Here is a 14,974-nt window from a genome sequence, read left to right as displayed (position 1 = left end):
ACTAGAGACCTAGGAGCATCGTCAGATTGCTGCTCCTCTTCTGGATTATCCAGATCGATCACCTGAACATGGAATCGTGATTTCTCCTTCCCACGAATAGTCGTCTCCTCAGGAGGAAGCACTACTACACGACTGACTCGTAACTTGATCCTTGTGCTCGAAGATGAAGCACCCTCCTTGTTATCAATCTGAATCTCAGACTTCCGTCCAAGAGGCCCCGTAGAATCATCTTCTTTACCAACCTTGATTTTGATAAGTCTAACATCATTACTTTTCAGCCATGTGTTAGTGTTGGCCAAGATAGGCTGAAATCTGTCAAGGATGGAGACGCACTCCTTGTGTGACCATTGGATCGAAGGAAGTGGAGCTTCCTCAACCCTTCGTGAAGTGTATTCAGGATCAAGTATATGCCCGTCATCGATCATCCCTTGTGGGATATCCGCCAAGTTCAAGTCAACAATTTGCTCAACAGTGAGCCTGCAGTAATCCATCTTCAGAACTTCGGCTTCCGTGCGGAGATCTACCCAGATGTCTTCAATGCGATGAACATGTACAAAGGATTTCTTGATCTTCTCCTTCATACCTCTATAATCAAAATCAGCTCTAGGTTTGAACCTCTTAAGCTTGATTTCTTGCAATTCAGCCTCCATGGCCTTAGCCTTCACAGATGTGACGAGGGAGTATCGACCAATTTTTAATGGGTTAGTGGTTGAGATCCCCATTCCAACCTTGTGTCTAGCAGACTGAAAAGTATGAACAGCCATGATCTGTCTTCCCAACTCCATAAGAATTATCTTATCGGTTGGATATTTTGGAAGCATGTATGGCTGACCATCATAGCATCCAATCCTCATATAAGTGAAGGTGGGAAATTGCAGGAACAAACACCCATACTCAGACACCTTGACCCATGCCTCATTTGATACTCTTTTGTTCCTGAGATCCATGTCAAACTGACACATGAAATATCCGAAGAATGCATCTTGGACTCTTCTGAAATGCAGTTTGCTGGGTTTCAATGGCAACTGGTCATAATATTCCCAAACTGGTATAAGCGAGCGATCACCCTTGGTAGAAAGACCTGGAAAGTGTCTAAGTGATGCTGCTAAATATACCAAATAAGAATTCATGAAGAAGGTCATAGTGGTAGGAACTGTTGCAAGTTGTTCGCACAAGGCATCGCTGATGATTTCACCCCATGAAATGTGATGTGACTGCCGTATGAACATAATGAATTGATACATCCATGGCTCAAAGACATTGGAGTGCTCAAGGCCCATCATCCTGCTGAGAAGAGTGATGGTGTCTCCTATCTCCCACTTGAAATCACAACGGTACAACTTGGCCCATCTTGACAAGGAAGGACGTGGCTCTTGGATCCACCTATTGATGTGTCGCTTGCAATCTTTTTCCCTTTTCACATAATACTCTGCTGCACTTTCTTTGGTGATTTCCATATAAACAGGTGCAGGAGGTATTTTGAAGACCTTCTCGATTGTATCCACATCAAGACGAATTATAGCTTCACCATCATCATTTTTGATGACTCTTAATTCCTTGTCAAAATGATGGGCGCATGCAAGAACAAACTCAGGTTCTAGGGCAGCCACTGGGAAAGAAGATGCATGATGGATATGGCTGTCCAACAGCCGCTGCAAGTTGTTATCCTGTGGATCTTCTACCCTGTTGATGAATTCTGCCATATCAACATGACCTATCTCCGTGTCCCTAATGCAATCCAAAGGAGAAGAAACCTGGGAAGGTGCAACCTCATTCTGATATTTGTCATATTTGTTCATTTTCTTTGGAGTTGGAGATGCCGGCAAATCTTACATTGATTGTGAACCTGGAATGCTGTGATGAAGACTTAAAAGAGTTAAGGCAACATCATAGTCAGCTACAAATATCATTCTTCCTTCTTCAAATTGGTAAAACTTTGATTTCTGAATTTCACGGTTTTGAGAGAGGAAGAGGGAAAATATGTAGAAATGGGAAAACCTTGACTTTGACCAATTTCGGATCTTGGGAGAACTTTCGCAAGTATACAAGTTGGAAAGGACATACATGCAATCGAGGTTTTAAAACCCGAATACAAGTACACTTGTAAATTCGAAAATGGAGAAATGGACGGAAAATGAGATTTTGACTTGCGGGAAATGATGGAAATGGAAAGTACGGATATGGGGAACATGAATGGATAGAAATGGGAATATCCGGGAAAGTCATTTTCATGAAAATGGGAAGAACTCTTTAACATGTAATCCAGTTTTTAAAACCCGAATTTGCAAGGGAGGGGTATTTCACACTTTCCAACTTGGAATTTTAACCAAAAATGATTAAATTCCTTAACCGTAGGGGAAGAACATAAAATTTTCAGCGAACTTGTAATCGAGATTAAAAATCCCGAATACAAGTAGAGAGGAAATTTTGAGAAAAACAATGCAATTCAACAATTGCATACCAAGGGGAGGAACAAAAATTTCCTTTCACAAAAACCAATTTTTGGGGAAAGAACAACACATGCCAAAAATGCAACTAATAACGAAAAATAAAGAAAACAAGAAAATAATAAAATGAAGGGAAGAAAGGAAAGAGAACATACCTTTCTTAAAAATGCAAATGCTTCTCCAATAATGCAACAATTCTTGGAATGAAGAAGCAAAACCGGTAAAAAGGAGCAATCCGGAAATTCAAACCCTTATCCCGTTTTTTGCAAAAGTGCCCCAAACTGATAAATGTAGCAGCAATCCCAATCTTGGAGGACCAAAATGCCAATGAGAGAGTGCATCCAAGTGGATTAGAGCAAAACGCCTAAGGAGGAAGAAGAAGGAATGATGCCAAATGTTGAAAAACGCAGCCAAAGGGAATCACGTGAAAAACATGGCCACCATTTCAAACTCCAACGGCATCATTAAATGGCTCGAAAATCCTCCCACCCTCCACGCCTAGGTAGGAAAGGGCAAAACGATTTAGGAGAGTGGAGTAAAAACGCCCAAAAAGCGGATTGAAAGAACCACGTTTTTGCTGATTTGGCACCAAAAACCAGCAACAATAAACTCTAAATTGCGAAAAAAGTGTTTGTGAAAGCATGAAAATAGGATAGAATCCTAAACGCCTTGCATCTCCAGCAAATCTCCCCAAAAAATCGCTTTGACATCTTCAATAAATCCATTTTCCATGCAAATCGGGTTTTAGAAGACAAATGACAAGTTCGAATTGCCCAAAATGAAGCAAATCGGGTTTTAGAGAGAAAATAACAAGTTTTATTTTCACTTTTTCCACTTACATGCCAAAATCGGGTTTTTTAAGACAAATGACAAGTTTTATTTTTTACTTTTTTACTTATCAAGTCAAAATCAGGTTTTTTTGGACAAATAACAATTTTAAAATTGTCAAAAATGCACTTGTAAGGCAAAATCGGGGTTTTTTAACCAAACTGCAAGTTTAAAATACTTGTAAAACGGAAATAAAATCCCTATAACAAGTTAGAAACACTTGCACATATGTAATGGGGATTAAAAATTCCTATTACATGTGAAAACCATTAAAGTAGGGGTTTTTTGACCAAACTGCAAGTTTAAAATACTTGTAAAAGGGAAATAAAATCCCTATAACAAGTTAGAAACACTTGCACATATGCAATGGGGATTTAAAATCTCTATTACATGTGAAAACCATTAAAGTAGGGGTTTTTTGACCAAACTGCAAGTTTAAAATACTTGTAAAAGGGAAATAAAATCCCTATAACAAGTTAGAAACACTTGCACATATGTAATGGGGATTTAAAATCCCTATTACATGTGAAAACTGCAAGTTTACTTGCAGTTGAGCCAAAAAATCCCTATTTTAACTAAAAATGACCAAAAAACAATAAAAAGATAAAAACATCAAAGGGGAAACTTAAAATAGATTACAAGTAACATATTTGAAATAAAAGTGCACATGTAATTGGTCAAAAATTCCCCTACAAAGACCAAAACAATGAATATCATTAAAACTTGCAGTTTGAAGAAAATTCTCCACCTGCAGTCGGGGTTTTAAAACCCGAAATTGAAGGAAAGGCATAGCAAACGAACCCAGAATTGGACGAAATTCAAAACGTAGTTCGAGAATGGACTGAGGATTAAGCCAGTCCAAGGATTAGTCGAAATTCTGCCTCGGGAAGCGTGCCATAGAGTAAAATTTTTCATTTTTCATAAAAATTTCAACATAGTGGTCCTTCATTTTTGGAAACAAAAATGAGGACAACAACTTGTGCAAAAGTGTAATGACCTCTACGAAGTTCAATTGAATTCCAAAAGCAAAAAGTGAACAAAGGTTTTTATTTCGATTATATCAATGCCTCAACTTGCCTCCCATCTTGCCTCTATACTCACTCAACTATTTGTTTTCCATCAATCATGTTCATGCATTCCATTCAAAAAAATTGGAACATTTAATGATAAATCTTCAGTTCTATTTGTGCAAACAAGCAAGAATGGAAGTTGAGCAAGTTTATTTGGTTTGTGTATTTTGTTTACATAGCGAGGTAAATGTGTTTGCCTTCGTGTTTCAAAGTTGTTTGATGGTCAAATTTATGGTTCAGGGTTGCTTTCTTAAGTTCATCAGTTTATTCTGGTGGTCAAAAAAGAAATAAATAAATTTAGGAATTTAAGAAAACCCATAGTTTTGCTAGTGTTTGCCTTGGGTACTACTAAGTGCACCTTGGTTTGGCTAGGTAACCTAGGTCTTATTTGCAAGAACTTGTTGGTATCCACGAAATAACTTGGACCAGGTACACACTAGACCCAAATCTGGGTCATTTTTTTAGCAATTGGTAATGCATCTCAATCATATAATTCTTAGAGAAAATCCATTCTATAATCAAAACCCATCAAAATCCATGAAAGAATTTTCAATCTTGATGAAAGGAAATCTGATTAAATCTATTCAATTTAATAAGAAATCCATTGAATAAGCAGTTGAATCCTGATAAAACATCATAAGAACTCCATTGACACTTTAGTCAAAGGGTCAGTTAGTCTTGAGTATTACTGAATATTCAGTTACTTCAGTCAAAGAGTCTTGAGTATTACTGAATATTAGCTGCTGAGGTTGAGGCAGGCAATACAGGTTACTAAAAATGCTGATTTTTTATTCAAGTGGAGTACAAGAGTATATTGCAATGACACCCTTGAGAAAGAAGCAGTAATGAAATATTTGGATTATTATTAATATATGGCTTGAAGAAGGAAAAGACTGCCAAAAACTCCTATCGAGACTGATCAAGCGAGTGGGTCCCAACAAAGTGAAAAAAATGTGGACAAGTTATGAAGGGTGACCACTTTGTAAAATGGGATCTTGTGGTTCATATTTATTCATCTAGCAAATTTAAAACTGTAATATTCTAATATCATTTGGGGAGGTGGTGTAAATAGTTAGAGGTAATTTGTAAATACCCAAAGAATTCCCAAAAATTAAAAAAATATAAATTATAAATAGTAAAGCTTGTAACATGAAGGAGTGTTTTTCATTCAATTTTGTAAATAGTTGTGTATGATGAAATCTTGTGTTCAAACAGAGGACTATAAGTCAATTGCGTAGTGTTGGATCTACTCTCAATTTTCCCTATCTAATGATATATAGATTTTTTTCTTAACATGCAATTGAATGTTTTGAAAAATCAAAATTTTGTTGCTTCTATATTGCATGTGAATCTTATCTCTGAATTTATTTATATGAGCATGCAAATTTCTTCTCTTTTTTTTATCAATTCAAGACTGTTTAAGGGGACTGCACCCTTGTATTAAAATCAAGGAAATATAAACATTACAGAGTTCATCAAAGAAATCAGAGTGTCTGGTAATACCCCTTAACCTGAAACCTACTGTCTACAGCCTACAACCAGCTCCATATTAACAAATGGGGATTGACATTCTACAACAGTTACTATTATTAAGCCCCTTACAGGTTCAAAATTGAGCTCAAATTGCATTATGTATATGCCAAAAAACAAAACCTTTCACCCCACTTGTCATGTTTGTCCCAACAGTCCTCTTGGTCTTCCTAGATTTCCATGGGTAGTCTAGTCCGTACGCACTGTGGTTTTCATCCATCGTTTCCTCGTCCTCTTTCAGCTCTGACCCATCCACTGCCGCCCAATCCATGACACCACTCAAATCTGCCAAGTTCTTCTCCTTAATGTATTCCTGCAACCATCCCAGTCCTTCCAGTACAAGATCCAACTGCAATAACACTCATACAAACTTGGACTGCCCTCAAATGCACAGTTACAACCCAAAAGATGGAAAGAACCTCTTCTACAAGTCACAGGAAGATTGTTGTAGTTTCCTCTTCAGTTAGAGAAAAAATTGGAAGAGGCCAGGCATCCCCAGAAGCTCCAGTCATACCCATTTCTCCTCTTCTTGACTCTGCCTGCAAAAACTGACTGTAAGTGACAGATTCAACCATGGTCAAACATGTTGCCTGCAAGTCTGTTTGTTGCTGACAGATTTGACTGCAGTTGAATCTGCCGGTATGGCACTCTGACAGCTGTTGGGAAGAGCCCTTAGGCGTCTGGATTACCCATGTGGCTTCTCTTCAATTAGTTTTTACTATTTTCTCCTATGAACTCTGTATTTTTCTAATCTCTTTCAAAATAAGTTTCATCTTCATGCATCATACCAAAGATGAAAAACTCTTACTTGGCAATAACTCTTTTGGCCCAAAATTTTTGAAAACTCAGGACTCGGCAAAAAATCAAGAAAAAATTGGCAAAAACTCGGCAAATTTATCAAACATTTGAAAATATATAATTCTTAAAATATTCTTGAAAAACACACATACACTAAATTTGTAGAACATATTACTGTTTTCCATCATATATAAATCAAAGTTTGAGTAAATACATCATATACCAAAAATTAAGTGCAACCTCTAAATGAATGTAATGTCCCCTTTTTAGCTCATTCCTGTACTTGATGGTTTAGCCTATTATTTTGGCCCTCGTAGGCTAATGCAAATGGATAGAGGGTCTCTGTGGCAGAAACTTGTTAAGTTAATGGTTTCATTCTTCTCCAGAGTTCAGTGGGGGTTAGGCTTCGCCTTTGCAGAGGTTTCAGGGTTCAGTTGTCCACACTTACTATTTATAGTAAGTCATCCAGTCATAGCTGCTATTTATTGCAGAGCACCTGAATGGGGTTGTTATTGGCAGTGTCAATTCCAGTTTCAGTTGGCATGGAGAAATAAGGAGAAATGCCTAAGTTATAATGTTTAATTATTATTAAAGGTGACTTTAATAATAATTAATGGTTTAAGTTATAAAATAATGTTATATTTGCACTTTAAGTTGAGGGTCAAGTTATCATTAAAAGGGGGCCATATAATTAATTAATTATGGGTGCCAACTTCAAGGAAATATTAAAAGATTTCCTAAGTGCAAATGATATAAGATTTAATATGTTTTAAATGTGCTTTTTGAGGGAAATCGCACTTCTTGAAGAGAATATTATAAATTTACCTCAAGAAGGTCAAATTAGGCATTCATTGAGCAATTGTTAATTCTTAATTCATGAACTGTGAAGAAGCCGTGGGTTTCTGCAGTCTACACCGAAGGTCTTTGGGAACGGAAACTCCCATTGATACACATAACTGAGGAAGTGAAATATCCACTGAAGGGTTGCAGCAAATCGGAGGAGATAATATAGGCCCTTCATTGTTACAAATTTAGTGGCCAAGTGCCAATTTGTGGAAGAAATAATAAGCAGATTATTGGAGGCATTGATGGCACAAAATATTCATTTTCACTGGGGAGAAAATCATGGGTTTGAGAAACACACTGACAGTCATCAATTCCCATATCAGACTTCATCTATTTGCAGATTGGGAGCATAATATTCATCGATTACTCTTGCTACCTTGGGCACTGCCTTCCTAAGGTTTAGGCGATCATGTTTGATGCATAATAGAAGGCATAAAGGCTGCAAATTATTCATTGTATGAAGCTTCAGGTCTGAAACAGGGGCGGCTACCTTTGTGCAACAATCTGGCATCAAGGAGTCCTCATTGCATGAGTTAAGGTTGCCAACTCTTCATCAATTGAGGAGGCTTCATAGACAGGTTCTTTCAGTCACTTCATGCATTGTAGTGTTATTTCCTGAGCAATCAATTGTTATATCAGACCTTAAGGGGGGCTGCTGTAGATGATCATTTTATATCAGACTTGTGTAGCATTGGGAAATCATTGTAAGGCCAATAGTCTTGGCTGCTCATATCAATACCAGCATTGTAATTGAATTGCACCTCAATAATGGAGGGACAAGTTGCATGGTAACTGTTTGATGTAATGTTCATATTGTAAAAGTATTGTAATTTCCAATTTAATGGACAAGTTATATGCAGGATGGTGTCCTTTTATGTTATATTATGACTATGACACTAATATTGTTATCTGTCTTTTACTGCAGGTAAGGAGGATGAACATGTATCGATTTCAAATGTCATCTCCTTTAATTTGAATGAAGTATAAGTAGTAAGATGGCCACGATCAAGTGGCACCTTGATCGAACATGTCTTTTTAGACATGTCCGACCAAGATGTCACTTGGTCGTGACTCTTACAACCATCAACCAATTCATAACTAACTGATGCTATAAACATACCCGATAATGAATCGGTATTATTGTTTAATGGTAACAGTGCTTAAACATACCCAATAATGAATCGGTATCATTGTTTAATGGTAACAGTGCTTATAAACATACCCGATATAGAATCGGTATCATTTGTTAATTGTAACAGATCTAAAACATACCCGATAATGAATCGGTATCAAAGCATATGATAATGGATCAATATAACATAAACAATAACAATAGCTGTTAGCATTATATGCTATCGGGGTATTATAACGTAAACAATAACAATAGCTGTTAGCATTATATGCTATTGGGTTAATACCCCGATAGCATATTAATGCCGATATGAATCGACATTAATATGCTATCGGGTTAATGGCCCGATAGCATTTAGATTGACGCTTAATATAGTTAAGTAGGTCGTCAATCTAATCCATCATTATCCAATATCAATATCATAATGATGACCAATGTTATAGTCTGATAAACATAAAGCATGAATGAGTAAACTAATAACAGAATAGAGGAGATTAATGAGTTAGGAGAGTCTTATCTTGCAGAAGCTACTAATGCATTAACACTCCCTCTTAGCTTTTGAAAGATAAAGTAACCTGCATCACATTTCTTTTCCAAAAATCTCAGTCTCCAAGAATATATATCATCTATACATATGATATGAAGTACCATCAGAACATAGGATACAAATATAAAACATTACTCTAAGTATGTGACATAGAGTATCACCCAACCATGTGATATAAAAGATTCATCATTTTATTATGACAAGATATCACCTAAACACGTGATATCAGTATTGCCTAAACACGCAATACTGAGGATAAACATATGACGATGGTTAAATTCTCATCTTATCCCGGTTGTGATATGTGCACAAACATTTTATTCAAATGTTTTATCACAACGCCATCATGGCACATCCATGACATACCAGAGATCCAACATGATAACTAGTTTGAGAATCATAAGATCGTCATCTTATGATGTCTACATACAAGAGTTCATAATCTGAGAGATTGTCACCTCTTAGATATGAACACAGGGGGTAAAAACCCAGAATGTCTCAACATGACAAAAGAAGTTTACATTTTCAACATCTTATTTACAAAGCAGATTACCTTTCTATCATACCTAAACCCTTTCTGAAGTGATCAACCTTCACTCTGGAAAGTGGTTTGGTCAGAATATCTACAGTCTAATCTCCCATACTAACATATTCTAATTTGATCACATTTTTGTCTACCATGTCTCGTACATAATTGTATGGGATCTCAATATGTTTGGATCTATCATGGAACACTGGATTCACTAAAAGCTTTATGCAACTTTGATTGTCGCAATGGATGATAGTAGGTTTCATCGGATTACCAAACAATCCCACAAGCAACTTCCTAAGCCATATTGCTTCTCGGGCAGCCATGGAGGCTGCAATGTATTCGGCCTCGGTGGAACTTTGCGCTACAAAAGACTGCTTTCTGCTGATCCAAGATATCATGGCTGATCCTAAACTGAAGCAGCACCCAGAGGTGCTTTTCCGGTCAGTCACACTTCCAGCCCAATCTGAATCTGTGAATCCGTGTAGATTAAGATCAATTTTCTCATACTTGAGACCAAGATTTAAGGTGCCTTGTAAATATCTCATAATGTGTTTTACTGCTACCAGGTGTATCTCCTTTAGCTCACACATAAACTGACTCAAGGCATTTACTGCATAGCAGATATCTGGTCTTGTATTTACCAGATACATAAGAGACCCAATCATTTGCCTGTATAGAGTGGGGTCAGTAGAAGGTGATTCAGCTGTTGCTTCTTTAAGTTTATGAAGATTGGTTTCCATTGGAGCGGTCATAGGTCTGCAGTTTAGCATTCCAAATCTCTTCAGGATGTCTAATGTATACTTGCCTTGGTTTAGAACAATGTTATCAGAATTCTGCCATACTTCCAACCCTAGGAAATAATGAAGGAATCCCAAGTCCTTCATATCAAATTCTTTGGATAGTTCTTTCTTGCATTGATCTATAAGGTGATCTTCTCTTGTGATTAATAAGTCATCAACATATAAAATCATTATTAGCATATCACCTTTATTCTGTTTGTAGTAGAGATTAGGATCTGCATCATTTTTAGAGAAGCCTAGTTTTGATAGATATGTGTCAATTCTTTCATACCAGGCCATGGGAGCCTGTTTGAGCCCATATAGAGCTTTCTTAAGTTTACACACATGAGATTCTGCATGATGGATCTCAAACCCTTCAGGTTTCTCTAGGTATACTTCTTCAGATATCTCTCCATTAAGAAAAGTTGTCTTTACATCCATTTGATGTACCTTCCATCCCTTTGCTGCTGCAATAGCTAGTACAGTCCTTACTGAAGTACATTTGGCTACAGGAGCAAATGTTTCTTCATAGTCTATTCCTTCCTTTTGAGAAAATCCTCTGGCCACAAATCTTGCCTTATACTTTTCAATGCTGCCATCTGCTGCATGTTTGATCTTGAAAAGCCATTTAGAAGAAACAACAGATTTCTTAGTTGGCCTAGGAACGATTTCCCATACATCATTTTTCATTATGGATTGATACTCTTCAGACATAGCATCCTTCCATACTTGATGTTTAAGGGCATCTGTTACATTGTCAAGTTCGTTTTTAGATAGATCATTCATAAGAGCAACATAGCTAATAAATTTATTAGGTCTTTTGCTTTCTCTGAAGGTTCCAAAAGGAGTAGCAAACCTCTGAGCTTCTTCTACTATTTTGGTGGCCCATAGGGGTCTTTTCTTGAGATTTCTTGGTGAGTGTTCATTTTCATTTTCAGTTTCATCTAGATTCTCCCTCTGAAACTTAGGGGTAGGATTTTCATCTAAGTTAAAGGTAGGTGCATAGATTTCAGGTTCTATGAAGTTCTGAGCTCTTTTGAAAGCCAGGTCCTCTTCAAAGATTACAGCCCTACTTAGTTCAATATTTCTTTGACCAGGTACATAGATTCTATAGGCTTTGGAGGTTTCACTATATCCTACAAGCAATCCTCTTTTTCCAGAAGGTTCTAGTTTTAATCTCTTTTCTGTAGGTATATGGATATAGACAGGACATCCAAATATCCTAAGGTGGCTAATATCAAGCTTAGTCTTAGTGAATACTTCCTCAGGAGTTTTGTCCTCAAGATGGGAGTGAGGGCATCTGTTATGTATATATACAGCGGTGCTGGATGCTTCAGCCTAGAGATTTGTGTTAAGGTTTTGATCTAGGATCATGGCCTTGGCAGCTTCAACTATAGTCCTATTTTTCCTTTCTGCTACCCCATTTTGTTGGGGGTTATAAGGTATAGTGAGCTCCCTCTTAATCCCATTATCTCTACAAAATTCTTTAAATGAATCTGATGTTTATTCTCCCCCATTGTCGGTTCTTAGGGTTTTAACTTTGTTTCCTGAGTGGTTTTCAGTTAGTGATTTAAATTCTTTAAACCTAGAGAGGATCTCTTCTGATTCTTTACTTTTCAGAAAGTAGATCCAATTCTTCCTAGAGTAGTCATCAACAAATATTACATAATACAAGAATCCCCCTAGAGAGGATACGGACATAGGTCCGCATACATCAGAATGAACTAATTCTAGAATTTAACTAGTTTTCTTAGTACTATTTTGGAATGCACCTTTGGTATTTTTACCTAGGGCACATCCTTTGCATGCTCCTGAATGATCTCGCTTTAACTTGGGTAGACCTGTGACAAGGTTTCCCATTGAAGATAAAGCCCTAAAATTCAGATGGCCTAATCTTCTATGCCAAACTTCATTTGCATTAGTGACTTCATGGATTAGGGCTAGATTGGGTTCCATGCACAGCTCATACAGATAGCCCCATCTCTATCCAATGGTCTTTGCCTTCTTGATGGAGGAGTTCCTTGGCCAAGCCAATACTCTGTTGTCCATGAATGTTACTCTGTATCCGTTATCTTCCAGTGCCGATATAGAGACTAGATTTCTTTTGATGCCGGGGACATATAATCCTCTGACTAGATGTGTGGAGTCATCTCCGATGGTTACGTCCTCATCACTCTCCTCTGTCATGGAATCCAGTACTTCTCTAAACCCAGTGATGTGCCTAGATGAACCACTGTCAGTCACCCATGAGTTGATTTTGTTAGAAGCTTGACTTGTGAGTGTTGAGTAGAATACGTATTTCCCGGAGTCATCTTCCCCTTTAGTCTTTCCTACTTTGACAAATGTGGCATGTTTCTTGGTTCTTTTCGGGCATTTTGCAACAAAGTGTCCGAACTGATCACACCTGTAACATTGAATGTGAGATAAGTCCTTCTTTGAAGTATTCTTGCCTTGACAACCTTTTCTCTTTCTAAACTGCCTTTTCTTGTTTTGCTTGGTGGAATTGGTGTTTAGAACTTGTAGGTCTTCATCTATATTCTTGTGTTTCATTCCCATCTTGTTCAATCTTGATTCTTCTTGGAGACAATCATCCCTTAATCTTTCAAACTTGGGATATTTGGACCTTGTACTGATGTCTTGGGCGAATGTGCTCCATCCACTAGACAACCCATCTAAAGCAATGAGTGTTAACTCTTTGCTTTGGATCTCGTAGTCCAGAGTTGCAAGTTCATCTTTTAGAACTGATATCCGCATAAAGTAGGCGTTGATTGTCTCCCCTTTGTTCATGGTGATATGATTTATTTCTCGTTTTAATGCTAGAGTTCGACTTGCATTTGATATCTCAAATGTGCTTTCAAGAGCTTTGAACATTTTATAGGTTGTCTGATGTTTTCTTATGATGGGCATTATGTTGTTTCTCACCCCATCAACTATTATTTTTATTGCCTTTTCATTTCCCTCAATCCATGCTGTTTTGTCAGGTTCATTTTCGGGTTGATCATTTTTAGTTTGAACGAACGAATCCACTTTGTTCTCCTTTAGGATCATTTGAATTCTGAATTTCTAGGCTGAAAAATCATCGCCACCTCCGAGTCTGTCTTTGAATCTGATAGCACTGGCCATTTGAAGAAATGTGATGTATTATAAACTTGTTCTTAAATTTGTTTCACGAAATTAAATAGCCTCAAGTTCGATCAACTTGGCTCTGATACCATGTAAAAGTATTGTAATTTCCAATTTAATGGACAAGTTATATGCAGGATGGTGTCCTTTTATTTTATATTATGACTATGACACTAATATTGTTATCTGCCTTTTACTGCAGGTAAGGAGGATGAACATGTATCAATTTCAAATGTCATCTCCTTTAATTTGAATGAAGTATAAGTAGTAAGATGGCCACGATCAAGTGGCACCTTGATCGGACATGTCTTTTTAGACATGTCCGACCAAGATGTCACTTGGTCGTGACTCTTACAACCATCAACCGATTCATAACTAATTGATGCTATAAACATACCCGATAATGAATCGGTATCATTGTTTAATGGTAACAGTGCTTATAAACATACCCGATAATGAATCGGTATCATTTGTTAATTGTAACAGATCTAAAACATACCCGATAATGAATCGGTATCAAAGCATATGATAATGGATCAATATAACGTAAACAATAACAATAGCTGTTAGCATTATATGCTATCGGGTTAATACCCCGATAGCATATTAATGCCGATATGAATCGACATTAATATGCTATCGGGTTAATGGCCCGATAGCATTTAGATTGACGCTTAACATAGTTAAGCAGGTCGTCAATCTAATCCATCATTATCCAATATCAATATCATAATTATGACCAATGTTATAGTCTGATAAACATAAAGCATGAATGAGTAAACTAATAACAGAATAGAGGAGATTAATGAGTTAGGAGAGTCTTATCTTGCAGAAGCTACTGATGCATTAACACATATTGATATGCTTCAAGTTGCATTCTAGTCCACACACCAAGTGTTTGTCATAATTCCCAATTGCTGTAAGTGCATGTTGGTTAACTAGGATGCATGGAAAGTGTTTGACAATATGCCAACTAGCTGTACAAGTTAATTTCAGTCACTTATATGCATGTGAAAGGTCAAGAACGGTTAGCACATCATTTCTATTACATTAATAATCCACCTTGTATCATTAGAAGCATTCAAAAAAATATCATTTGCAGCATACAAACTCATAGCAAGGTAAACCAAAGCCCTAATCAGCAAGATCAGACATTGTGTGCAAAGTGTTTGACGATATTCCTTGAGCCTCTAATCAGCAAATTTGGATCAGAATTAACAAGGGATATTACAATGAACTTGAGTTCAGTACATATTATAGAGGATTTGCATTCCTTTAATCTCCTTTCTGTAGAATTAAAGTTCTCGTCGACTTCACATCTTCAATAAAATAAATACTTTGT

The 14,974-nt window shown here is 37.0% G+C and overlaps 1 protein-coding gene across 1 annotated transcript in view; it reads left to right on the top strand.

Annotated features, from left to right (window-relative positions):
• Positions 1-14,974, top strand: part of LOC131052304 (uncharacterized) — a 296,561-nt gene that overhangs the window by 280,445 nt on the left and 1,142 nt on the right. The window lies entirely within an intron of this gene.

This window comes from Cryptomeria japonica, chromosome 2 (genome assembly GCF_030272615.1).
Source record: "Cryptomeria japonica chromosome 2, Sugi_1.0, whole genome shotgun sequence".
NCBI classification, from domain to species: Eukaryota; Viridiplantae; Streptophyta; class Pinopsida; order Cupressales; family Cupressaceae; genus Cryptomeria; species Cryptomeria japonica.
Note: the sequence above shows the minus strand (reverse complement) of the source record. Positions and strands in the feature narration are given on the sequence as shown.